General features: G+C 43.5%; 1 protein-coding gene across 1 annotated transcript in view; it reads right to left on the bottom strand.

Moving 5' to 3' along the window:
* Window positions 1-14,472, bottom strand: part of LOC116373884 (IQ motif and SEC7 domain-containing protein 3) — a gene marked incomplete at its 3' end in the record, with an annotated part of 142,269 nt that extends 127,797 nt beyond the window's left edge. The window contains exon 1 of the mRNA XM_031822175.1: window positions 13,681-14,472. The remainder of the gene's footprint in view (window positions 1-13,680) is intronic.
* Window positions 14,473-25,139: the final 10,667 nt, after the last annotated feature.

The following is a 25,139-nucleotide window of genomic DNA, read 5'->3' as shown; positions in this document are numbered from 1 at the left end:
GTACAGGGACTTGGCCAGCTGGCCTGTGCTCTTGGACATGAGGGTATAGTGACTTGGCCAGCTGGCCTGTGCTCTGGGACATGAGGTTACAGGGACTTGGCCAGCTGGCCTGTGTTCAGGGACATGAGGCTACAGGGACTTGGCCAGCTGGCATGTGTTCAGGGACATGAGGTTACAGGGACTTGGCCAGCTGGCCTGTGTTCAGGGACATGAGGCTACAGGGACTTGGCCAGCTGTCATGTGCTCTGGGACATGAGGGTATAGGGACTTGGCCAGCTGGCCTGTGCTCTGGGACATGAGGGTATAGGGACTTGGCCAGCTGGCCTGTGCTCTGGGACATGAGGGTATAGGGACTTGGCCAGCTGGCCTGTGTTCAGGGACATGAGGGTATAGGGACTTGGCCAGCTGGCCTGTGCTCTGGGACATGAGGGTATATGGACTTGGCCAGCTGGCCTGTGCTCTGGGACATGAGGGTATAGGGACTTGGCCAGCTGGCCTGTGTTCAGGGACATGAGGGTACAGGGACTTGGCCAGCTGGCCTGTGCTCTGGGACATGAGGGTATAGGGACTTGGCCAGCTGGCCTGTGCTCTGGGACATGGGGGTACAGGGACTTGGCCAGCTGGCCTGTGTTCAGGGACATGAGGGTACAGGGACATGGCCAGTTGACCTGTGTTCTGGGACATGAGAGTATAGGGACTGGCTATGTTGGCCTGTGCTCTGGGACATGAGGGTACAGGGACTGGCTATGTTGGCCTGTGCTCTGGGACATGAGGGTACAGGGACTGGCTATGTTGGCCTGTGCTCTGGGGCATGAGGGTACAGGGACTTGGCCAGTTGGCCTGTGTTCTGGGACATGAGGGTACAGGGACTTGGCCAGTTGGCCTGTGTTCTGGGACATGAGGGTACAGGGACTTGGCCAGCTGGCCTGTGTTCAGGGACATGAGGGTACAGGGACTTGGCCAGCTGGCCTGTGTTCAGGGACATGAGGGTACAGGGACTTGGCCAGCTGGCCTGTGCTCTGGGACATGAGGGTATAGGGACTTGGCCAGCTGGCCTGTGCTCTGGGACATGAGGGTACAGGGACTTGGCCAGCTGGCCTGTGCTCTGGGACATGAGGGTACAGGGACTTGGCCAGCTGGCCTGTGTTCAGGGACATGAGGGTACAGGGACATGGCCAGTTGACCTGTGTTCTGGGACATGAGAGTATAGGGACTGGCTATGTTGGCCTGTGCTCTGGGACATGAGGGTACAGGGACTGGCTATGTTGGCCTGTGCTCTGGGACATGAGGGTACAGGGACTGGCTATGTTGGCCTGTGCTCTGGGGCATGAGGGTACAGGGACTTGGCCAGTTGGCCTGTGTTCTGGGACATGAGGGTACAGGGACTTGGCCAGTTGGCCGGTGTTCTGGGACATGAGGGTACAGGGACTTGGCCAGCTGGCCTGTGTTCAGGGACATGAGGGTACAGGGACTTGGCCAGCTGGCCTATGTTCAGGGACATGAGGGTACAGGGACTTGGCCAGCTGGCCTGTGCTCTGGGACATGAGGGTATAGGGACTTGGCCAGCTGGCCTGTGCTCTGGGACATGAGGGTACAGGGACTTGGCCAGCTGGCCTGTGTTCAGGGACATGAGGGTACAGGGACTGGCTATGTTGACCTGTGCTCTGGGACATGAGGGTACAGGGACTGGCTATGTTGGCCTGTGCTCTGGGACATGAGGGTACAGGGACTGGCTATGTTGGCCTGTGCTCTGGGACATGAGGGTACAGGGACTTGGCCAGTTGGCCAGTGTTCTAGGACATGAGGGTACAGGGACTTGGCCAGTTGGCCTGTGTTCTGGGACATGAGTGTACAGGGACTGGCTATGTTGCCAAGAGATAGGGACCATTGATCTGAAAGAAGCACTAGGCTATCAGTCTGCAGCAGCTAGAAGGATGCCAGCAGGAAATAGGGGATAATGTATGCTTCTCACTCCCAGGGTTCCCCGTTCACCCCACATATGGCCGCTCTCTCCTTGAGATGGCTGGCAGCTGCACAGATTCAGCCCCTTTCAGGGGAAGAAGAGAGCCATGTGAGAAGGGAAGGAGGAGGCGGGGGGGGGGGGGGGGGGGGGGGGGGGGGGGGGGGGGATGGATGAATGGGCTGCAGCCAATGCAGAATAGCATGCTGACTGCCAGGTGGTGTGTGGGTGAGTGTGTGCCCTTATTTGTGTACTTGTGTGTGCTAGTATGCATATGTTGATGTGTTTATGTGCTAGTATGGATAACTGTGATTATGACTATGTGACTATCTCTTTGTGTACAGCGCACGCATACATACACTACAGTTCAAAAGTTTGGGGTCACTTAGAAATGTCCTTGTTTTTGAAAGAAAAGCACATTTTTTGTCCATTAAAATAACATCAAATTGAACAGAAATACAGTGTAGACATTGTTAATGTTGTAAATTACTATTGTAGCTGGAAATGGCTGATATTTTATGGAATATCTACATAGGCGTACAGAGGCCCATTATCAGCAACCATCACTCCTGTGTTCCAATGGCACGTTGTGTTAGCTAATCCAAGTTTATCATTTTAAAAGGCTAATTGATCATCAGAAAACCCTTCTGCAATTAGAAGGCCCTTCTGCAACTAGAAGGCCAGCATCCAGGAGTCGTCTCTTCACTGTTGATGTTGAGACTGGTGTTTTGCGGGTCCAATTTAATGAAGCTATCAGTTGAGGACTTGTGAGGTGTCTGTTTCTCAAACTAGACACTCTAATGTACTTGTCCTCTTGCTCAGTTGTGCACCGGGGCCTCCCACTCATCTTTCTATTCTGGTTAGGGCCAGTTTGTGGTTTTCTGTGAAGGGAGTAGTACACAGCGTTGTACAAGATCTTCAGTTTTTGGGCAATTTCTCGCATGGAATAGCCTTCATTTCTCAGAACAAGAATAGACTGATGAGTTTCAGAAGAAAGGTCTGTTTCTGGCCATATTGAGGTCTGTTTCTGGCCATTTTGAGCCTGTAATCGAACCCACAAATGCTGATGCTCCAGATACTCAACTAGTCTAAAGAAGGCCCGTTTTATTGCTTCTTTAATCAGAACAACAGTTTTCAGGTGTGCAAACATAATTGCAAAAGGGTTTTCTAATTATCTATTAGCCTTTTAAAATTATATACTTGGATTAGTTAACACAACGTGCCATTGGAACAAAGGAGTGATGGTTGCTGATAATGGGCCTCTGTACGCCTATGTAGATATTCCATAAAGAATCTGCCGTTTCCAGCTACAATAGTAATTTACAACGTTAACAATGTCTACACTGTATTTCTGAACAATTTGATGCTATTTTAATGGACAAAAAAACGTGCTTTTCTTTCAACAACAAGGAACTTTCTAAGTGACCCCAAACTTTTGAACGATAGTGTATGTTTTGAGAGAGGACAGCCAGCAGGAGAGAAGCACCTGCAGCAACATGAGCTCCCCAGGGCTCCCCCTCAGGCTATGGGGCTGCCTCCCAGCTAGCTAACGCCACACGCCAGCAATCCTGCACTGAGAACCAGGGAGCCAGAGGGACAGAGAGCACACCGCAGCCCAGTCAGAACATATGGAATCAGGGGAGACAGGAGACACACCAGCCACTCGGATGGAGGGATGGAGCTGAATACTGATAATGACTGCAGAGGATGCTTGAGGAACCTGCTTATTAAGGAGAGAGGAGGAGGTGGTGAGAGAGAAAGAGAGAGAGAGAGAGGGGGGGGGGGGGGGTTGAGGTAAGTTGATGAGGAGAGCAAGAACAGGAGGGAATGGTAAATAATGAGATGCAAAATAGGAAAGATAGAGCGAGAGAGACAGAAACAGAGAGTGGATATAGGAAAGGCAGGGTGTGATTGTAACAAGAGTGGATGAGGGAGGAGATGAGGAGAAGGAGACAAAAAAAGAGAAATGGAGACAGAGATGAAAAGAGAGAGACGGAGCGAGACAGAGGGACAGAGAAAGAGAGAAAGCGAGAGATAGAGAACAGCATTTTCCTGAAGAACCTGTCAGTCAGGCAGCCTTTTCTTCAGATCATCATATGCACCCACTCAGAAACTTTCCAGACAAGTGAGCACCATGTTGAGAGAAGAACACTCCGGGCCTTTACTATTGCAGTCTGCAAAATGAGCCTCTCAGATGCCTCCTAGAGCTGGGAACTTCCTTCAAGAGATGAGAAGATGGAGAGTTTTATTTCCCTCAAGGCTCTTGAAGCGTGACAACCGGAATCTACTCCCACTCTATCACAGTCGGGTTCTTGTAGGCCTTGTTAACTATGGTTGGCTCTTCCAGACACTCGCCGTGACCATATTTTTTTGTCACAAAGCTGAGGAACACGAAAGTGAAGAGTCAAATCTGTTGAATAGGGGTTCACAAACTTTTGGGAGAAACTTGAAGCATCTGCACTACGCAAAGATATTCCTCTGAACCATCAAAAACATTCTCTTTAATAGGAAAAACTGTTTTTCCTCAATTGCAACTGTAGTCTACAATACAGCAGTGTGTTACATCTACAGAGAGGGATTCCAGCCTCATCTGGGGTGTCATCATTCATCCAAAACGTTTTGCAACGGAAAAGCATTTACTCCAAACGGGAAACATTTTGCAATGGAAAATTGGACAAAATCAGGTAGATTCCTCCATTTGGTTCTGTTTGGTTCTGTTTGGTTCCTTGTGAAAACACCCCTGAAGTTGCTTCTATGCTATGTTAAGCGATGTCATGCTGCTTATTAATAGACAAACACACAGTGAAAGGTACACAATTTGCCCACACACACTCACTCACGCATAAACACACCAGAGCTCTGCCCCTGACATGATAAGCAATTTGCCACACGTCTCTGTCCTCCCCCATGCCCACGGCTAATAGAGATTTATTCACAGCTCCTGGGGGCCAGCGGCACAGTACGCCATTTTGTCTTGTCAGGATCAATGCGCTAAGTGAGTGATGTAATGCTGCGCGACGTCGGCTGACTTTCATGGATCACTACATTGTTATTAAGGGTAACATTAACGTTTGCTCTCTCTCTCTCTCTCTCTCTCTCTCTCTCACTCTCTCTCTCTCTCTCTCTCTCTCTCTCTCTCTCTCTCTCTCTCTCTATCTATCTATCATCTTCTGGACCTGTCAAGAGGCCACGGCTGGCGACACCCGACGGACCGACACATAAAAGCCCCTAAAGATCACACTACAATAGACTCTATGCTCAATGAGCCTATACAGCACGTTGACAGTGACATTCCTAGCTTCTAGCTCAGGTGTCGGTAAGGTAACGCATTGCGCGAGAGAAGTTCACCAAACTACACTCCGCTACATAAGAATACAGATCTTCATTTGATCAACATGTTGCAATGCAGGAAATGTTAAACGTGTAGTGTATTTGAGGTTGAAAAAGGATTTTGAAGTTTGTAGCCTAATATCCACTTTGAAATGTCAGACTTGATTTTCCCTTATGAAAAATGCATCAACCGCTATATTATAATCTACACAATAATTTATATTTCCTGTTGGATTATTTTCCTGCTCTATCAAACAGGCATCAACCTACAGCTGTATAACCTTGACCCAGAAAGCACATTGAGGGATTCTCATTCTCATTGAAATGGTTGATTCTCCCTGCGCTGTCATCACTTGGCACTGAACCATGGCATTGTTCAAGTTGTTTACTGGCAGAATGTGTGTGTGTGTGTGTGTATGTGTGTGTGTGTGTGTGTGTGTTCGTTTATTGCATGTGTGTGTGTGTCTGTGTGTGTGTGCGTGTGTGTCTGTGTGCGTGTGTCTGTGTGTGCCTGTGTGCGTGCGTGCGTGCGTCTGTGTGTGCGCGCGTGTGTGTGTGTGTTTGTGCGTCTATGTGCATGTCTGCTGTTCTGGTTCTGGATAGCAGACACTAAAATGGGTATCAGTACCATGGACAGCTCCCATTACTAGGAAACACCAGTAAACAGCTAAAGACGTGTATATGGGTCATTTCAACACACACACCCACTCAAGCACTTGCACTTAAATGAATATCTAGTTATGCAGACAGAGCCTTAGGTGCATCTCAAAACAGAGGACCATTGGACAGGTGATAGTGAACACTCAGTAGGAGACGTGATGAGGAAAGGAAGCTACTTGAGGCTATTGTGGAGAGATGCTTCCTATAGGTGATAGCCGCAACAGGGCAGGACAGAGAAGCCAACACAGTCAGACTGTGAAGTTAGCCTGTTTGTATTCTGTTTACCGGAGTATCAATTCAAATCATAGTAACAATAGAAACCAACAGCCCCATTGAAGTGCCTGACTCAGTCAGAGGGAAACGAGCCACTAAAAGCCCAGATGGATGCACCACTAAGCAAGCCATCCTGTATTTCATCGCTATACTACCATAGAAAAATATACTACTAAAGCCATTGAGAAGATCTAGATTCTACACCAGCAATACTCAATATCAGGATCAGGATCCAGAAAGGGGTCAATACGGACCACGGGTCACGACTTTAAAAACAATAAATATATATATATATATCATTTTTTTAGGAACTTTCTGCTGTTAAGAGTTAAGAGCCTGATAGTAGAACAAACAAGGTGCAATTTGATTGGCAGTTTTCCTCTTGTTATCACATTCAATGACCTTAGAAAACTATTTAGAACCTTTCACATGTCCAGTTGATCAACTAGCCCATGTTAGCTAGCTAGGCTAACCAGCTATTTAAATCTTGTAGTTATCACGGTCAGATTACGTGACCAGGGACCTCGGCCCCCAGGGAGCCCCCATTGATTTAGTTGAATCACTCAGGTATCATATGAACACACATAAGACACGGCACAATGTGTTGGAGCTTTAAAACGGCTAAAAATTCTCCCTGTCCCATGGCACAATGTGTTGGAGCTTTAAAACAGCTAAACATTCTCCCTGTCCCATGGCACAATGTGTTGGAGCTTTAAAACAGCTAAACATTCTCCCTGTCCCATGGCACAATGTGTTGGAGCTTTAAAACGGCTAAACATTCTCCCTGTCCCATGGCACAATGTGTTGGAGCTTTAAAACAGCTAAACATTCTCCCTGTCCCATGGCACAATGTGTTGGAGCTTTAAAACAGCTAAACATTCTCCCTGTCCCATGGCACAATGTGTTGGAGCTTTAAAACGGCTAAACATTCTCCCTGTCCCATGGCACAATGTGTTGGAGCTTTAAAACAGCTAAACATTCTCCCTGTCCCATGGCACAATGTGTTGGAGCTTTAAAACGGCTAAACATTCTCCCTGTCCCATGGCACAATGTGTTGGAGCTTTAAAACAGCTAAACATTCTCCCTGTCCCATGGCACAATGTGTTGGAGCTTTAAAACAGCTAAACATTCTCCCTGTCCCATGGCACAATGTGTTGGAGCTTTAAAACGGCTAAACATTCTCCCTGTCCCATGGCACAATGTGTTGGAGCTTTAAAACAGCTAAACATTCTCCCTGTCCCATGGCACAATGTGTAGAATTGCAGGAAAGTTTCTTTACAACTGCTACATTTTCTCTCCGCCAAAAGATGAGTGTGAACAGCTTGGGGTCTTACGGATCATGAGATGGGGGTTTGTTACTGCAATAAATGAAAATGTAAATCCGGACCATTGCCACCTTGGACATTTGTGTGACCGGAGCTTCTCAAGTAGTATTTGAGTTCCCCTGTTCTACACAGACAAGCCAAAACAACATATTGAGACTCTATTCATGTAAGACTCTCTTCCAGCTAGCCCATACCATCACCGTGGACGAACGCCAGCAGTGTCATATTCATTAGGGCACAATGTAGCAAATCGTTTTGCAACGGGAAAACAAGTGCTTTTTATTGGACAGGTTGGACAAGTCCTGTTTGAGTCCGTTTTTTTTGTTTGTAGCCTAATGATGCATTAAGTGTGGATTCTAAACCTTATCACGGGATTGTTGTTCACCTAGCTAGCTCCTATGGAGTGTTTGTGTCTTTAGTTGTTTCCTCTGTAGACTTGTGAAAGTGATTTAGGTGATTTATAGACTTCCATTCATCTCTGTCCCTGTATTCCTTCTCCCACCTGAGGATTGGGGCCCTTGTTTCCTAGCTGGGGAGATATCAGTGTCCTAAACTGTTAGTCCATTTGCCCTCTTAAGTGGAGCACTTGTTTTATTGGACCTTTATTTAACCTGGCAAGTGAGTTAAGAACAAATTCTTATATACAATGACGGCCTAGGAACAGTGGGTTAACTGCCTTGTTCAGGGGCAGAACGACAGATTTTTACCTTGTCAGCCTGATCTTGCAATCTTTCCGTTACAAGTCCAACGCTCTAACCACTAGGCTGCCACCTCTTTAAAAATGGGGCCAAACCTAATCAGAGTGTACTTGCCTCGTGAGGGTATTTGTGGGTGGATGTTTGTATTTGTTCTGTTTCACACATGTATAAGTGTGTATTATACACATCTGTGAATTGGAAATGGGTGTGTTGCACATCTCAACTCCCCCTGAGACACCCTCAGTGAGTGGGCGTTTATTGACGTGTGGTGGATTATAGCCTCACCCCACTTCTAGAAAAAATGTATTTAGGTCAATAAGAGTTGATTGTGTTAAAATGCAATTCCATCGCTTATTTGAGCAATATGCTAATTAAGTTAGAAAAGAAAAGTATGAATTAATTGATTGGTATCAAATGAATGTCATTTGCCAGCAGCTTTGGTGGGGCAGGTGCCCAAAGTGAAAAAAGGGCAGGTGCTCCAGGACCCCTGGGGCTCTATCTGTGCATGGGCCTGTTTGCCAGGAGTTTCAAACCAACCAATCACATACTGTATCATCAGTCATATGACGAGATTCAAATATTTTGCAACCAACTATCGACATTGAGTAAATTAGCATACCTAGATGTCCCTTTCAAAACAAAATTACTTCCAAAATAGGCAAAGTGTATTATAATATTGTATCACAAAACACTTTTTTAATGTGGCAGCTACCTTACCTTCATTGAGGTTTTCATTGAGGACCCTTTGACTTTTTCCACATTTTGTTACATTACTGCCATATTCAAAAATGTACTGAATTCACATTTTTCCTCATCATCTACACACAGTACCCCATAATGACAAAGCGAAAACAGGTTTTTAGAAATGTTTGCAAATATATTAAAAATAAAAAACAGAAATACCTTATTTACATAAGTATTCACACCTTTTGCTATGAGGCTTGAAATTGAGTACAGGTGCATCCTGTTTCCATTGATCATCCTTGAGATGTTTCTACAACTTAATTGAGTCCACCTGTGGTAAATTCAATTGATTGGACATGATTTGGAAAGGCACACGCCTGCCACAGTAAAAACCTAGCCATGAGGTCGAAATAATTGTCCGTAGAGCTCAGAGACAGGATTGTGTTGAGGCACAGATCTAGGAAAGGGTACCAAAACATTTCTGTAGAATTGAAGGTCCCCAAGAACACAGTGGCCTCCATTATTCTTAAATGGAAGAAGTCCGCCCCGCTAAACTGAGCAATTGGGGGAGATGGGCCTTGGTCAGGGAGGTGCCCAAGAACCCGATGGTCACTCTGACAGAGCTCTAGAGTTCCTCTGTGGAGATAGGAGAACTTTCCAGAAGGACAACCATCTCTGCAGCACCAATCAGGTCTTCATGGTAGAGGGGCCAGATGGAAGGCACATGACAGCCCACTTGGAGTTTGCCAAAAGGCACCTAAAGACACTCAGACCATGAGAAACAAGATTCTCTGGTCTGATGAAACCAAGATTGAACTCTTTGGCCTGAATGCAAAGCTTCACGTCTGGAGGAAACCTGGCACCATCCTTACGGTGAAGCACGGTGGTAGCTGCATCATGCTGTAGGGATGTGTTTCAACTGCAGGGACTGGGAGACTAGTCAGGATCCAAGCAAATATGAACGGAGCAAAGTAAAGAGAGATCGTTGATGAAAACCTGCTCCAGAGCACTCAGGACCTCAGACCGAACGTACACCTTCCAACAGGACAACGATCCTAAACACATAGACACACACAAACATAGACAACACAGGAGTGGCTTCGGGAGTCTCTGAATGTCCTTGAGTGGCCCAACCAGAGCACGGACTTGAACCGGAGCGAACATCTCTGGAGAGACCTGAAAATAGCTGTGCAGAGATGCTCCCTATCCAACCTGACAGAGCTTGAGAGGATCTGCAGAGAAGAATGGGAGAAACTCCCCAAATACAGGCGTGCCAAGCTTGTAGCGTCATACCTAAGTAGACTCGAGGCTGTAATCGCTGCCAAAAGTGCTTTAACAAAGTACTGCATAAAGGGTCTGAATACTTATGCAAATGTGATATTTCTAGTTTTTTTATATATATATATATATATTTGAAAACAATTCTAAAGACCTGTTTTTGCGTTGTCGTTATGGTGAGGGAAAACAATTATTTAATACATTTTAAAATAAAGCTGTCACGTAACAAAATGTGGAAAAAGTCAAGGGGTCTGAATACTTTACGAAGACACTGTATTATCAACTGAAAACTGAAGCTACAAGGAAAAACCTTTCAGATAATGAATCACCAGCTCATGAATGGCATATAAATGATGCCATTGGGGATTGGGGATTGCATAGCTTGCTTGATGTTCATCAGCACGAGTCAGCTCACATGTGCTGGTTTGTCATCTCAATTTAACCAGCTGAAAAGATTTCTGACTGATTGGAGCATTTTAATAATAATACAGGCCGAGCTACAGGTAACTTCCAACATAAAGGAAACACTTTAGTCAATGAGGGGTATAAAATATATTGGAAGCAGCTGCTTCCACACAGGTGTTGTTCCTGAGTTAATTAAGCAATTAAAACATCCCATAACGCTTAGGGTCATGTATAAAAATGCCCAGCTGTCCATTATTTTGGCCACCATGGCTAGAAGAAGAGATCTCAGTGACTTTGAAAGAGGGGACTCATAGGAGCATAGAGGGTTGCTAGGTTTAAAGGTTAAGTGTGTGTGTGTGTGTGTGTGTGTGTGTGTGTGTGTGTGTGTGTGTGTGTGTGTGTGTGTGTGTGTGTGTGTGTGTGTGTGTGTGTGTGTGTGTGTGTGTGTTTTTGTGTGTGTGTGTGTGTGTGTGTGTGTGTGTGTGTGTGTGTGTGTGTGTGTGTGTGTGTGTGTGTGTGTGTGTGTGTGTGTGTGTGTGTGTGTGTGTGTGTGTGTGTGTGTGTGTGTGTGTGTGTGTGTGTGTGTGTGTGTGTGTGTGTGTGTGTGACAGTCACCAGGTCTCCACCCGATTTAACACTTTTATGGGAGATTACGGAGCAGCGCCTGAGGCAATGTTTTCCTCCACCATCAACAAAACACCAAATTATGGAATTTATTGTGGAAGAATGGTGTTGCATCCCTCCAATAGAGTTCCAGACAGTTGTAGAATCTATGCCAAGGCGCATTGAAGCTGTTTTGGCGGCTCTTGGAGGCCCAACGCCCCAGTAAGACACTATATGTTGGTGTGGGGTCCGAAATTATTGACACCCTTGATAAAGATAAACAAAAATGAGTAAATAAATAATTTGAATACTGAACTCTATTGTAAGCTCCATAAAATGGCGAGATTATATTATTTTATACTACTACAATTGCTCAGAGAAAGAGATTTTGTGGAACTTTTTTTTTTTTCAAAAAGGAAGGGGTCAAAATGATTGACACCCCTGTTTTCAATACCTTTCTAAAATGTTTGAGTTGGAGAACATATTGGGAGGAATCTTAGACAGTTCATTCATACAGGATCCTTCCAGATCCTTGACAGCCTTCATCTGTGATAATGGACTGCTCTCTTCAATTCAAACCACAGCTTTTCAATGGTGGTTCAACGCCAAAGAGTTACATTTTCATGTCATCTGACCAAAGCACCGGTTCCAATCCAAGTGCCAATACTGTTTAGCAAACTCCAGGGGCCTCATTTATCAACCGTGTGTACATTTCTCACACAATTCTGGCGTATGTGGAGATTAAAGGATTTGCGTGCGCAACTAATTATTGCAATTTATCAAAGTGTTGCACACAACATATACACAACATTTTCATTGATAAATCAAAGCCATACTGTATTTGTGTTCTTGTGAACGAGCGTTACAACCTAGCCTGGAAAACGCCCTCCATTCATTTTTTACGGTGACAAAAACGCCCATTTGCTGTAGCCTTTGACTTGGAGATGTTGGAACTGGGCCATGACAGGTTCTAAAAGAAAGAGCAATGGCAAATTCCATCACATTTCTGTAGAAGTGTGAGCATAATGTTTTTATCTTTTTCAGTGACTTTTTCAAACTAAAAATGCATGCCACATATAGGGAGTGCCAAACACTGGCAGCACATTCTGCAACTGATTGTCAATTCAAACTATTTAAAGCACACTTCTATGGATAATACAAATTGTTTAATATTTTGTTCATCAATAGATGATTGCTTCTATGTCCTGCCTTGGTATAGGCTCTGAATTGAAATAGGCTATGACATCGTGTTCCTATCGCATAAAAATAATATAGTCTACCCATACCGTCAAATTTAAACAGGGTACTGGTCTACTTTTGAGCATGTTTGGCTATTCAAATCAAATCAAATCGCATTGGTCACATACACATATTTAGCAGATGTTATTGCAGGTTTAGCAAAATGCTTGTGTTCCTAGCTGCAACAGTGAAGTGGTATCTAACAATTCAATACACACAATCCAAAAGTAAAAGAATGGAGTATAGCAATATGAATTGAGCGATGTATAAATGGAAGCCTAATATTTAATGTGTAGCAGGAATAAACCAGTTAGGTCAGAAAGTCCTGTCCTGTAATATGATTCTGATTTAGGCCGAGGCTATATAATAAAAGTAACACATTAGGCTGCATGCTGCTATGCGATCTCCTTACCAAAGGAAAATGCATCTGTTTTATCATTAAGTATAGGCTTTATGTTCTTATTAACTTACCATTATTATCATTCCTGTGCATCAAACGCCTCCATTTCACTCAACAACAACAAAAAACATGTTCCTGCAACAATATAGGGCTGGGAGCTGCCAGGGACATCCAGATATGATATTACCAGGATACTTAGGATTCTCACCATTCTCATGATGATGTGATTCCATGTTCCAAACATATTGCTGCTGTATCGATACAAGAGAGGCGTGAGAAAACGAGTTTTGATCAGTCATGGAAATAAAAGTGCTGAAAACAAATTGTCTCCCAATTTAAAAAGGAAAAAGACTGTCATTTTGGTGCAGGTAGCCTACAGCAAACTAGTGAGGTATTGAAAACTGGGATGTGGGTAACTTTGACCAACTACCTTTTTGAGAAAATAAATATTAGTTGCTAAACAAAATGTTTTTTAATCTGAGCAAATGTATTCACTAATATAAAATAATGTAATTTCCCCATTTTTTTGGAGCATACGATATAGCTCATTATTTGAATTATGTATTTTACACAGACATTTTCGCTCATCTTTGTTAGGATCCCACTGTTTGTCAATATAACATATCATGCAATTTATCGGGAATTTAACGAGTAAAATAGTAACTTTACTGGGTCGTGTTATGTTTGTTGGGCTATGTTTGTAACGTGGGCTAGCTAGCCAAACACTCGAGAGACAGGTAGACTAGCTAAGAAATTCGCCTTAATGGAATTCTAGCTAGATGTGGGTAAAATATATAGGCAATAATGTTGCATAAGGCTACTTACTCTGCTTTCCTGGCAAGTCCAACGGAGCGGCACAGAGTCGTAGGTGTTTGCGGGACCAGGGACTTGCAGCACGCCGGGCTTTTCTTGTCCTCCTCCGCTGAGTCGGGGCTGCTCTGGCCCGCTTTTGGAGACGGCGGGGAGGTGGGCACCAGCTGCAGTTGCTGCGGATGGTGAACTGGAGGCGTCGGAGGGGGAGGATGCTGCGGAGGCTGTGCTGTTAAAGAGGCGACCTGCTGCGGTTGCTGGCTAGGATGAACCCCGGCTTTGTTGCCCCCTGGATGCTGGAGCAGGTGGACGGGTGGCTGAGGGCTTGTACTGCGGGGAGACGGGTGGTGGTGGTGGTGATAGGACTGATGGGGGTCCCGCAGATGGCGGTTTTCCCCAATGAGGTCCTCCACCTTCCGCTCGAGCTCGTCGATACGCTGGCGCTGCGTCTGGATCAGGCTCTGCTGGTTCTGCACGATGGTGGTGAGTTCCTTCAGATACAGCACGGCTTTCATTGGGTTATCTAGCAGGCTCTCCATACCTGGTTTAATATCTATCACGTTTGGATTTTCGTGATCAGCCTTTCCTGCTCAGATTCTCTCCTCGAGTGGTTTTGGCGAGGCGTTCGGTCGACCTACATGCAAAGCTGGGATGCTTTCTCTGCCGTCTGACGATTCTCTGTGTGGAATCTCCGTAATGGCTTCTCTTTCTCTCTCACTTCTCTCCCCCTCTCTCTATCTCTCTCTCTCTCTCTCTTCCTCTGTAGCTCCCTCTCTCCCACTCACCCTGCGTAGTGCCTACGCCGTGAGGATGCGAGAAATGATGCTGATGCAACGATCAACATCCTCCGATGAGCTCTCTGATTGGAGGAGGAGTTAGTGGGTGGATGATGTCAACACAGCAGCAACAACAGTAGAGTGTGTTTGCCTGAAAATGCCCTACAGTAATATTTATTCAAAGTATTTACACAGCACTCTATTTGAACCGATAAACGTTTTAATTCTTCACACAAGGCTGACCTTCCTGTGGTGTGCATCACACCACAACTTCACTAATAGGCTATCATTTGAAAGAACCAATAAATCAAATTAAATGTATAGGCCAATAAATGACATCAGCAAACCAGGCAGGCATAGACCCTAAGGACCAAGCAGAGGGTGACAGTGTAGGCGTGAACAACCCTTGAAAGGAACCAGACTAGAGTTGCTGTGCAGGACTCAGGAACCCTCCACCTGACCAGATACTATCAACAGTATGAACAATATAAAGGATCAATAATAAATCATTATTAAAATAAATACAAATAAAACAGTATCCAGGACATTGATCCTTGAGGACTATTGAAACAGAAAAAGGCCTTCCCATCAGTAACTACTTTAAAGGTGGATAAGTACCTGGTTTTAGACATGGTAGGTCCCTGTTGTATTATATCCTCTCTAACTCTCCTTCCCTTTCTGTAAGCGGCTCCTGATATGCTGTTGGCTTAAGACTTCCATGAATGTGAGTACAAAACCAGAGCATGCCAGACACCCAGAGCAAATAAGTGCATTTGAATTGGGACTAGTGAATTGCATGCACTTGAATATACCTGCACCTATTTAATGTAATGTGCAACAACCTTATGGAGAGTGTGAAGATACTGTTTGTTTACATTTCCCGTACATTTTAGTCATTTAGCAGATGCACTTACCCAGAGCAACTTGCAAGAGCAATTAGGGTTAAGTGCCTTGCTCAAGGACACAGCAAAAATATTTCAATTGTCACAAACATATTTTTGAGTTAATTTAAACATTGTAAAACACAGTAAGAGATGAGACATTAAAATAGGAAATGATGATAGCCATGTAACCAGCCATCTCCTGAATTATCAACCTTTTAACACATTTTAATGCTAACCAAATAGCAGTCACTAAGCCGTTCTGGGGAGCAATCCTCCCTCTACCCACAACCCTACCTGATGCACTATGCCAAGGCCTCGATCTGTGTCTCTGGCACAGCCAAGTGGTCTATGATTAAGGTCTGGAGAAGGCAATTTGAGCCATGGTTTGGTGGGAGAAATTCATTATTTCAGGTTTAGGTTCCAACATTTGAAGTGACTCTTAACCCCATCAAAGGTAAAGTGTAGTGCCATTAGAACATATCAGAAACATGTAGAATCAGGTAACACGCCCTGTTGATGGGGTTTGCCAACACCCATACCAATCTACATTTGAAAGCTTTTTGGCTTCTAAAACTAAGCAGGGCTGGTACTGGTCGGTCCCTGGATGTGAGTCCATATGGGGTGGCAGGTAGCCTAGTTAGCGTATTGGGCCAGTAACTGAAAGGTTGCTACATTGAATCCCCAAGCTGACAAGGTAAAAATCTGTCGTTCTGCCCCTGAACAAGGCAGTTATCCCACTGTTCCTAGGCCGTCATAAATAAGAATGTGTTCTTAACTGACTTGCCTAGTTAAATAAAGGAAAAAATATATATACAGTATGCTGGAAGTGGCAGTAGGGGGCATTCTACCCAGTGATTTCAGGAGACTCCAATATCCCAGGGCAGTGAGTACATTACCTGTCGTAGGGTGCTATCTTTTGAATGAGATATTAAGCAGATGGCTGCCGTGGCATCGCCCATCTAATTGGTGGTGGATGAGGTGAGTTTCCCAATGACGGTGTGTTTTGAGCACTGGGAACGTGCTATAGCCTATATATCTAGTCAATAAGACCTTATTTTAATGCAGATTTACGTTTATTGGGGTGAATAATGTCCTGGAGGCAGAGTTGAGCAGTTTCCGCTAGGTGGGCCAGTCGCAAAAAAATTATAGATTGTAAAAAATGTATGAAAATAAAAATGAGCTTTTTGGTCTTAATTTAAGATTAGGGTTAGGTTAAGCATAAGGTTAGCAATGTGGTTAATGTTAGGGTTAAGGTTACGTTCAAAATCCGATTTTGTGACTTTGTTGCATGGTCTTCCATGTGACAGTGGGGCCCTTTCAAAGTACTCTAGATGTTTCCTGCATCAGATAAACAATGAGGTTATGCAACTAATGTTCTCTAGGGAGATTTGAAGTGTGATTAGTGTTGCATTGTTGTCAGTGTTATCACGCTACAGTGTTTGTGTTACTCTGATTAGTCATTTTGATGTTAGACTTGTAAAGCCTAAAGGGAGGTGGCTGGCAATGATGTAGGATCCAAATAGGATTGTATAAATCAGCGTCTCACTTAGGTTCCGCTCTCTTTAAACACTGCAGTTTGAAAATGACTGTCTTTATTATGCAGAGTCATTGGAATCGCCTCAAGGCAATGTTTTCAGTAGATGTGCAAAAGGTGCATCAAAACAAACAAAAATCACTGTACGCTCCATCCCTTTGGATGCAGCAACGTGGCATTTCAGTAAATTGGATGAGGCACAAAGGAGCGTTTTGCACCCCAGTCTCTTCATAAGTCAACCAGATGGATAGGGTGTTCTACGAAGTGAGGAGAGTAAATGGGCTTTGCATTGGCTACATGATCCCCCCCCCCATGACGTGAATCAATATCATTCATTTAAAAGCCCAAAAATGGGATGTGCCAATTGCAGAATTCCCTTTAAATCTAAATTTTTCCACTTTTATGTCTCCGTCTAAAATGCTGTTAGTTTGTGACATTCCAGGTGGGATGATGTTAGTTTGTAGATGCACAGTATATGAAGTGTATTACAGTGTGCCGAAAAATATCCCCCATTAAAGTCTCGTCAGAACGTCGGAACGTAAGCTCAGTGGAGGCTCCTCAGAGGAGGAAGCAGAGGACCATCCTCAGGGGATTTTCATTTTTTTTTAAATTGTGAAACAATAAAAGAAGTTATCCTTTTTAGATTAAACTATACTAGGAGGCTCATGGTTCTCACCCCTTTCCATAGATTTACACAGAAATGGTGTCAACTTCCTGAGGACGTCCTCCAACCTATCAGAGCTCTTATATCACATGTGCAGTGATGTCTGAGAGGGGAAAACACACTGTTTGTTGTTGGCAGTAACTTTTTTCTTGTTGTGACATCACAAATGGACATGGCAGTTTCACCAATAATGATTCCAACTTCAACTAGGTATAACATTTGATAATATGCTGATGAAATTAAGCTAATATGTGGTAGGAGAATGGAATTCTTCTGGGGGAAAATTCTGTGAGTTTATTTAGCTCTTTAGAGAACCCACTAGGTTAAAAATATGTGTTTGTAAAGTTTCATAAAGCATCAAAGGGACGGAGGGAATTCATACATCTTGGCTGACCTTGAAACTCTGAGAGATGAGGCACACCATGGAGAGCCAACAAGAGTGCAGCCAGGGCCCCGTTCCATACGGCCGCCACACCTGCCTCGCAAAGTGAAAAATGGCTCTTGTGCCCGATCAGTGAAAGAGGAGCCAAAAACGGTTTTACGATGTGCTTGTGAAAATGGAAATGTGACCAGTGCAGTCTTCTTTTGGTGCTGGATGAGATATATTGCCGTGGTGACCTGAACTCCCTTATTACGTGCAGGCGGAGAGAGGTGAGTCCCACCGCTGACACCAATTACCTTCCTTAAAGATTCAGGGAACTGCTAGGGTCAGACAGTGTGGGATGGACAGAAGGATAGGGTAGACGGTGAGTTTCTTGAAGTTGAATTATTACGTTTTACCTCATAGACCAATTTTTATTTATTTCAGTGTGTCACAAACAATAGCTACCAGCTACTATCTACGCCATATACTGTATATCCTATGACCTTTAATGACCTTTGGGAGCAATCAGCATTAGATTTGAGTGTTTTTGCTTATCAGTTTAATGAAAATGCGATGAAACTGTTAGCCTGTTGAGCTACACTCTAGGAACTATCTTGGGGAGCCAATACAAGTCTCAAAGGTCATATCAAAGGTGATTCAGTGATTAGTAATGTTACCTGAAGACTTGTTTTGGCTCCCCAAGCTAATCCAGTTTGTTTTGAAAGTAGTTTGATTTCATACTTGCAGCAGCAATTTTGATCAAAGGATTCGTTTTGCTTCAAGCACTTTAGTTGATAAAGTGATATTGCCTTCTGTTCTCTTTTACATAAACGAATGAAAACATTTTACAAATGCTGCTTTTTAGGCCACTGCATGAAAAATAGCATCAACATTGTATAGTCCTATTGGATATTATCTTTCTCCAGAAGCAAATGAAAATTGGATCTCATCTCACCAAATCGTTTCTGTCATACACAATGAAGATTCTACTGGCAGTTCCCAGGAGGACATCTGAGCTGTCATGGTTGTGTCTGTGGAATTGTATTTCTCTGATCAATGTGAATATGTCACTCACAGTAGAGGATGTTATTGAGAAAACCCTTATGTGTTCTGGCACTTAGGACTTATTTATAGATTCTCTATGAACTACATGCAACGTTCCTTTATACACATTTATACAGAATGGATATTATCAAGGACACAATGTTAAACTGTGTATTGGGCTCAAATTACAGTGTGAAACCAGTTTAAAATGTAACATTTGTCATTCAATTTCAGGAATTCTTGAGGCAAGCGCTGAAGAGTTAGTTGAAAGGAGAGTTCACCATATCGAATACTTGGGTTCTTTGGGGAGTAAATGAACACTCCCAGTGCTATTGACGTTTGCTTGACGTGGATACCATTAGAACCAACTAGTTTTACTGGAATTTAGACCTTTTTATTCAGTAAGATCCCAGGATGACTCACTGGTTTGGAACGTGGATTGCATCACTATATTTCCTCAGGCAGGAATGAGGTCAGAGGGTCCTTATGAGGAGAGAAAATCATGACTGTAGTGTTGTTTAGTGTGCATTTGCCCATTGCTCTGCAATGATGGTGTGCTTGACTCACTCAATCTTAACTCAATATAACCTTTGCCTGAGCAGAGGCTTCAAACATCGCAGCAAAATGATCAGTAGTTGAACAAATGATTTGCGTGTTCTTCATCCTTCAACATTTTGAACAATGTCTAGCATATAGATGGCGCGGGAAAGGTGGGCTTTGGAAGAGATTTGAGACTTTATGCTAATAAAGAGCAATAAAGATTGACTCCTACATAAAGCAACTTAAGACCGGTAAAGATTAATCACTCACAAAATGCTTCATTTAACAGCATAGTCAAGTGGTTCTACTCTAAATTGTCTAGGTGATTTATATCAAAGCATCAGGCAAGGACATTAGTCAATTGAAATGACCAGAGCGTGATCATGAAAAACATTTACAATGTAGACATGAAAGGGAGATCTGTTGTGAAACCCAACCCTGACACATGACTGTTGTCCCAATGTTCTAGTTGGGTTTTGTGGTGGTTCATTTCTTTACTAACAAATGAGGAGAGACAAACTTATCACACAAGTCAGAGTTATACTTAAACTAAATCTTTAATCACTTATTAATAAGGGAGCAAGTCAATACAACGCACACATATAAAGTGAATCGATTGAGTGCTCTACGATAAGGAGAGGTGGTCGATGAATCTCAGATGATTTGTTGAGAACCCCTGTCACGCCCTGCCCTTAGAGATCCTTTTCATGTCTCTATTTGGTTTGGTCAGGGTGTGATTTGGGGTGGGTATTCTGTGTTCTATTATTTGTATTTCTATGTTTGGCCGGGTAGGGTTCTCAATCAGGGACAGCTGTCTATCGTTGTCTCTGATTGAGAACCATACTTAGGTAGCCCTTTTTCCCACCTGTCTTTGTGGGAAGTTTACTTTGTTTATGGCACATAGCCTTTAGCTTCACAGTTGTTTTGTAGTGTTTATTGTTTTGTTCAGCGTCTTTTCTAATAAAAATAATATGTACGCTTACAACGCTGCACCTTGGTCCTCTTCATTCAATGGCCGTGACAGCCCCGAGACAAAAGTACAAAGGTATTTTATAGCCAAGATACACCCCGTTCAACCTACATGACGAACAACAGATGTATAGAATGTGTCACAAGGTTAAGATTTGTATGAAAGATACCTATAATTCACAGTAGACAGTATCTGCTGTGTCAACAGTTTTCATTGTGTAGAGACCAGTTGGCTCCCCAACTCCATACTGGAGCCATGTCTCCCTGGTACCTTATAGAACAGAAACATTAACTCATGTTCTCTGGAATGCTCTTTAGGTTTTATCACTCAAAAGACATCGTAAATCTCCTGTCAGTGTTAACTCCCAGAAGTCCATCCTCAGTAGAACACACACAATAGTTATAAGAATGCTCTATTCTGTTGCATAAAACAACCATTTGATGCAATAAAAGTATTATAACGTTCTCTTGCAATTTTCCACCATCGTTTTCTGAGCATTGCCAGTCCCATGCAACATTTATCGACGTGTGGGGAGATTGTGAACGTCGGAGGTTGCTGTATTATTCTATGGCTTAAAATCCAACTAGCTCATTGACAAAAACATGCAGACAGGTTGTTCATGCGATGGTCACAGGGAGACCCGGGCAGAATTTGCTCTGTAGAGCAAGCGTCTCCACAATAGCATGGCTTAGGTCTGATTCACAGCAAGCACCTTTAGAACTACAAGGCCCAACGTTTCACAAATAAAACCAACAGAATCAACTCCAATAAAACCAATAGAATCAACTCCAAATAGTCCAATAAAACCAATAGAATCAACTCCATATACTCCAATAAAACCAATAGAATCAACTCCATACACTCCAATAAAACCAATAGAATCAACTCCATATACTCCAGTAAAACCAATAGAATCAACTCCAAATACTCCAATAGAATCAACTCCAAATAGTCCAATAAAACCAATAGAATCAACTCCAAATACTCCAATAGAATCAACTCCAAATAGTCCAATAAAACCAATAGAATCAACTCCAAATAGTCCAATAAAACCAACAGAATCAACTCCAAATAGTCCAATAAAACCAATAGAATCAACTCCAAATAGTCCAATAAAACCAATAGAATCAACTCCAAATACTCCAATAAAACCAATAGAATCAACTCCAAATACTCCAATAAAACCAATAGAATCAACTCCAAATAGTCCAATAGAATCAACTCCAAATAGTCCAATAAAACCAATAGAATCAACTCCAAATAGTCCAATAAAACCAACAGAATCAACTCCAAATAGTCCAATAAAACCAATAGAATCAACTCCAAATAGTCCAATAAAACCAATAGAATCAACTCCAAATACTCCAATAAAACCAACAGAATCAACTCCAAATAGTCCAATAAAACCAATAGAATCAACTCCAAATACTCCAATAGAATCAACTCCATATACTCCAATAAAACCAATAGAATCAACTCCAAATACTCCAATAAAACCAATAGAATCAACTCCAAATACTCCAATAAAACCAATAGAATCAACTCCATATACTCCAATAAAACCAATAGAATCAACTCCAAATACTCCAATAAAACCAACAGAATCAACTCCATATACTCCAATAAAACCAATAGAATCAACTCCAAATAGTCCAATAGAATCAACTCCAAATAGTCCAGTAAAACTAATAGAATCAACTCCAAATACTCCAATAAAACCAATAGAATCAACTCCAAATACTCCAATAGAATCAACTCCAAATAGTCCAATAGAATCAACTCCAAATAGTCCAGTAAAACTAATAGAATCAACTCCAAATACTCCAATAAAACCAATAGAATCAACTCCAAATACTCCAATAGAATCAACTCCAAATACTCCAATAGAATCAACAGAATCAACTCCAAATACTCCAAACTATACCGTTGCCACCTCCAGAGATTACTGCTGTTTACTGGTTTCCTTCAATTGTTAGTTTTACTACGTTACTGTTTTATTCATAGAAAATAGAGTGGATGTATACAGAGGACCATGTGCATCAACCTTCCATTGAGAGGCCATTATTCTAATGTCGTGCTCAAGGAGGAGTTGTATGGGAGGGTGTGACCGTATTAATGCAGTGTGGAATCTTTATTGGGTGCATCTCATTGACCCCGGTGGCTCCCACGTCCAGCTCGATACCAATCACCTCTCCTCACCCCACCCTGTTCGCCCCTGTCCGATCGATAAGGAGGAGGGCCGGGGGCACTGCCAAGAGTGACACGGCCAAGATTAAATCTAGCTATCAGGAGAGCTGGGGGAGAAAAGTGTGGATTGTGCATTTCTTGGATGAAGACACAAATTGGACATCAAGTATTGGGTCTGTGGTTAGGGGTTAGGGATAAAGTCCAGTAATTGATTGATTGATCCCCCCCCCCCCCCCCCCAACAACTCCAGGTAGCCTCTGCCTGTTTCAAACCGCTTGGTGCAGAATAAACATTCTGCTTGTCTCCATCCAGACTGAGAATTAGGGATCCTTTGTGTCTAAACTTGTTTTTGCAAGTACGCTTTTCTTTCTTGTTCCAAGAAATGTATTGAGAAAGAATTTGCATGGCTAAGATATTCTGACTCATTTCAGTCAATACATTTAAACACACGAAATATAAATACTTACTCAGCTAGTAAATGTAAAAGATTTGCTATTTTTATAGCCCTTGCTTGCCAATGGGTCTAGCGATCAGCTTTGATCCAAGTTAGCAGAATAAACTGATAAATACTGATCAGAGGGCTTTTGTACTTCCCCTATACTCATTATACAGGATCAGTCATTAATAAAAGGAGGTCAACACAAAATCATTAGACCCACTATCTAGTGTTTACCATCGTTAATAATAAATGCTCTCTCTTGCTTGCGTACTCAAATAGTACACACACACACAAATTGTCTTCACACACACATAGTCTATACATACACACATAGTCTACACACACACACACACACAGTCTTGACACACGCAAATAGTCTACAAACACAAATGTGCGCGTGCACACACAAAGATACAAATCAAATCAAATCACATTTATTTATATAGCCCTTCGTACATCAGCTGATATCTCAAAGTGCTGTACAGAAACCCAGCCTAAAACCCCAAACAGCAAGCAATGCAGGTGTAGAAGCACGGTGGCTAGGAAAAACTCCCTAGAAAGGCCAATACCTAGGAAGAAACCTAGAGAGGAACCAGGCTATGTGGGGTGGCCAGTCCTCTTCTGGCTGTGCCGGGTGGAGATTATAACAGAACATGGCCAAGATGTTCAAATGTTCATAAATGACCAGCATGGTCGAATAATAATAAGGCAGAACAGTTGAAACTAGAGCAGCAGCACAGTCAGGTGGAAGTTGAAACTGGAGCAGCAGCATGGCCAGGTGGACTGGGGACAGCAAGGAGTCATCATGTCAGGTAGTCCTGGGGCATGGTCCTAGGGCTCAGGTCCTCCGAGAGAGAGAAAGAAAGAGAGAAGGAGAGAATTAGAGAACGCACACTTAGATTCACACAGGACACCGAATAGGACAGGAGAAGTACTCCAGATATAACAAACTGACCCCAGCCCCCCGACACAAACTACTGCAGCATAAATACTGGAGGCTGAGACAGGAGGGGTCAGGAGACACTGTGGCCCCATCCGAGGACACCCCCGGACAGGGCCAAACAGGAAGGATATAACCCCACCCACTTTGCCAAAGCACAGCCCCCACACCACTAGAGGGATATCTTCAACCACCAACTTACCATCCTGAGACAAGGCTGAGTATAGCCCACAAAGATCTCCGCCACGGCACAACCCAAGGGGGGGGGCGTCAACCCAGACAGGATGACCACAACAGTGAATCAACCCACTCAGGTGACGCACCCCCTCCAGGGACGGCATGAGAGAGCCCCAGCAAGCCAGTGACTCAGCCCCTGTAATAGGGTTAGAGGCAGAGAATCCCAGTGGAAAGAGGGGAACCGGCCAGGCAGAGACAGCAAGGGCGGTTCGTTGCTCCAGAGCCTTTCCGTTCACCTTCCCACTCCTGGGCCAGACTACACTCAATCATATGACCCACTGAAGAGATGAGTCTTCAGTAAAGACTTAAAGGTTGAGACCGAGTTTGCGTCTCTGACATGGGTAGGCATACCGTTCCATAAAAATGGAGCTCTATAGGAGAAAGCCCTGCCTCCAGCTGTTTGCTTAGAAATTCTAGGGACAATTAGGAGGCCTGCGTCTTGTGACCGTAGCGTACGTGTAGGTATGTACGGCAGGACCAAATCAGAGAGATAGGTAGGAGCAAGCCCATGTAATGCTTTGTAGGTTAGCAGTAAAACCTTGAAATCAGCCCTTGCTTTGACAGGAAGCCAGTGTAGAGAGGCTAGCACTGGAGTAATATGATCAAATTTTTTGGTTCTAGTCAGGATTCTAGCAGCCGTATTTAGCACTAACTGAAGTTTATTTAGTGCTTTATCCGGGTAGCCGGAAAATAGAGCATTGCAGTAGTCTAACCTAGAAGTGACAAAAGCATGGATTAATTACACACAGAGCATTGATTCATATTGTTCGTTGTAAGCCCAGATCGGTCCCTCCTTCTTGCACCTTGCTCCCATCATGCTCTGAAATCACCACTGGTGTCCCTAAGGCTTCTTCTTCAGCATGGCTCCTTGCTCTGCTCTATGAGAATAGGGGGG

Source organism: Oncorhynchus kisutch, unplaced genomic scaffold, assembly GCF_002021735.2.
Source record: "Oncorhynchus kisutch isolate 150728-3 unplaced genomic scaffold, Okis_V2 scaffold4081, whole genome shotgun sequence".
NCBI classification, from domain to species: Eukaryota; Metazoa; Chordata; class Actinopteri; order Salmoniformes; family Salmonidae; genus Oncorhynchus; species Oncorhynchus kisutch.
Note: the sequence above shows the minus strand (reverse complement) of the source record. Positions and strands in the feature narration are given on the sequence as shown.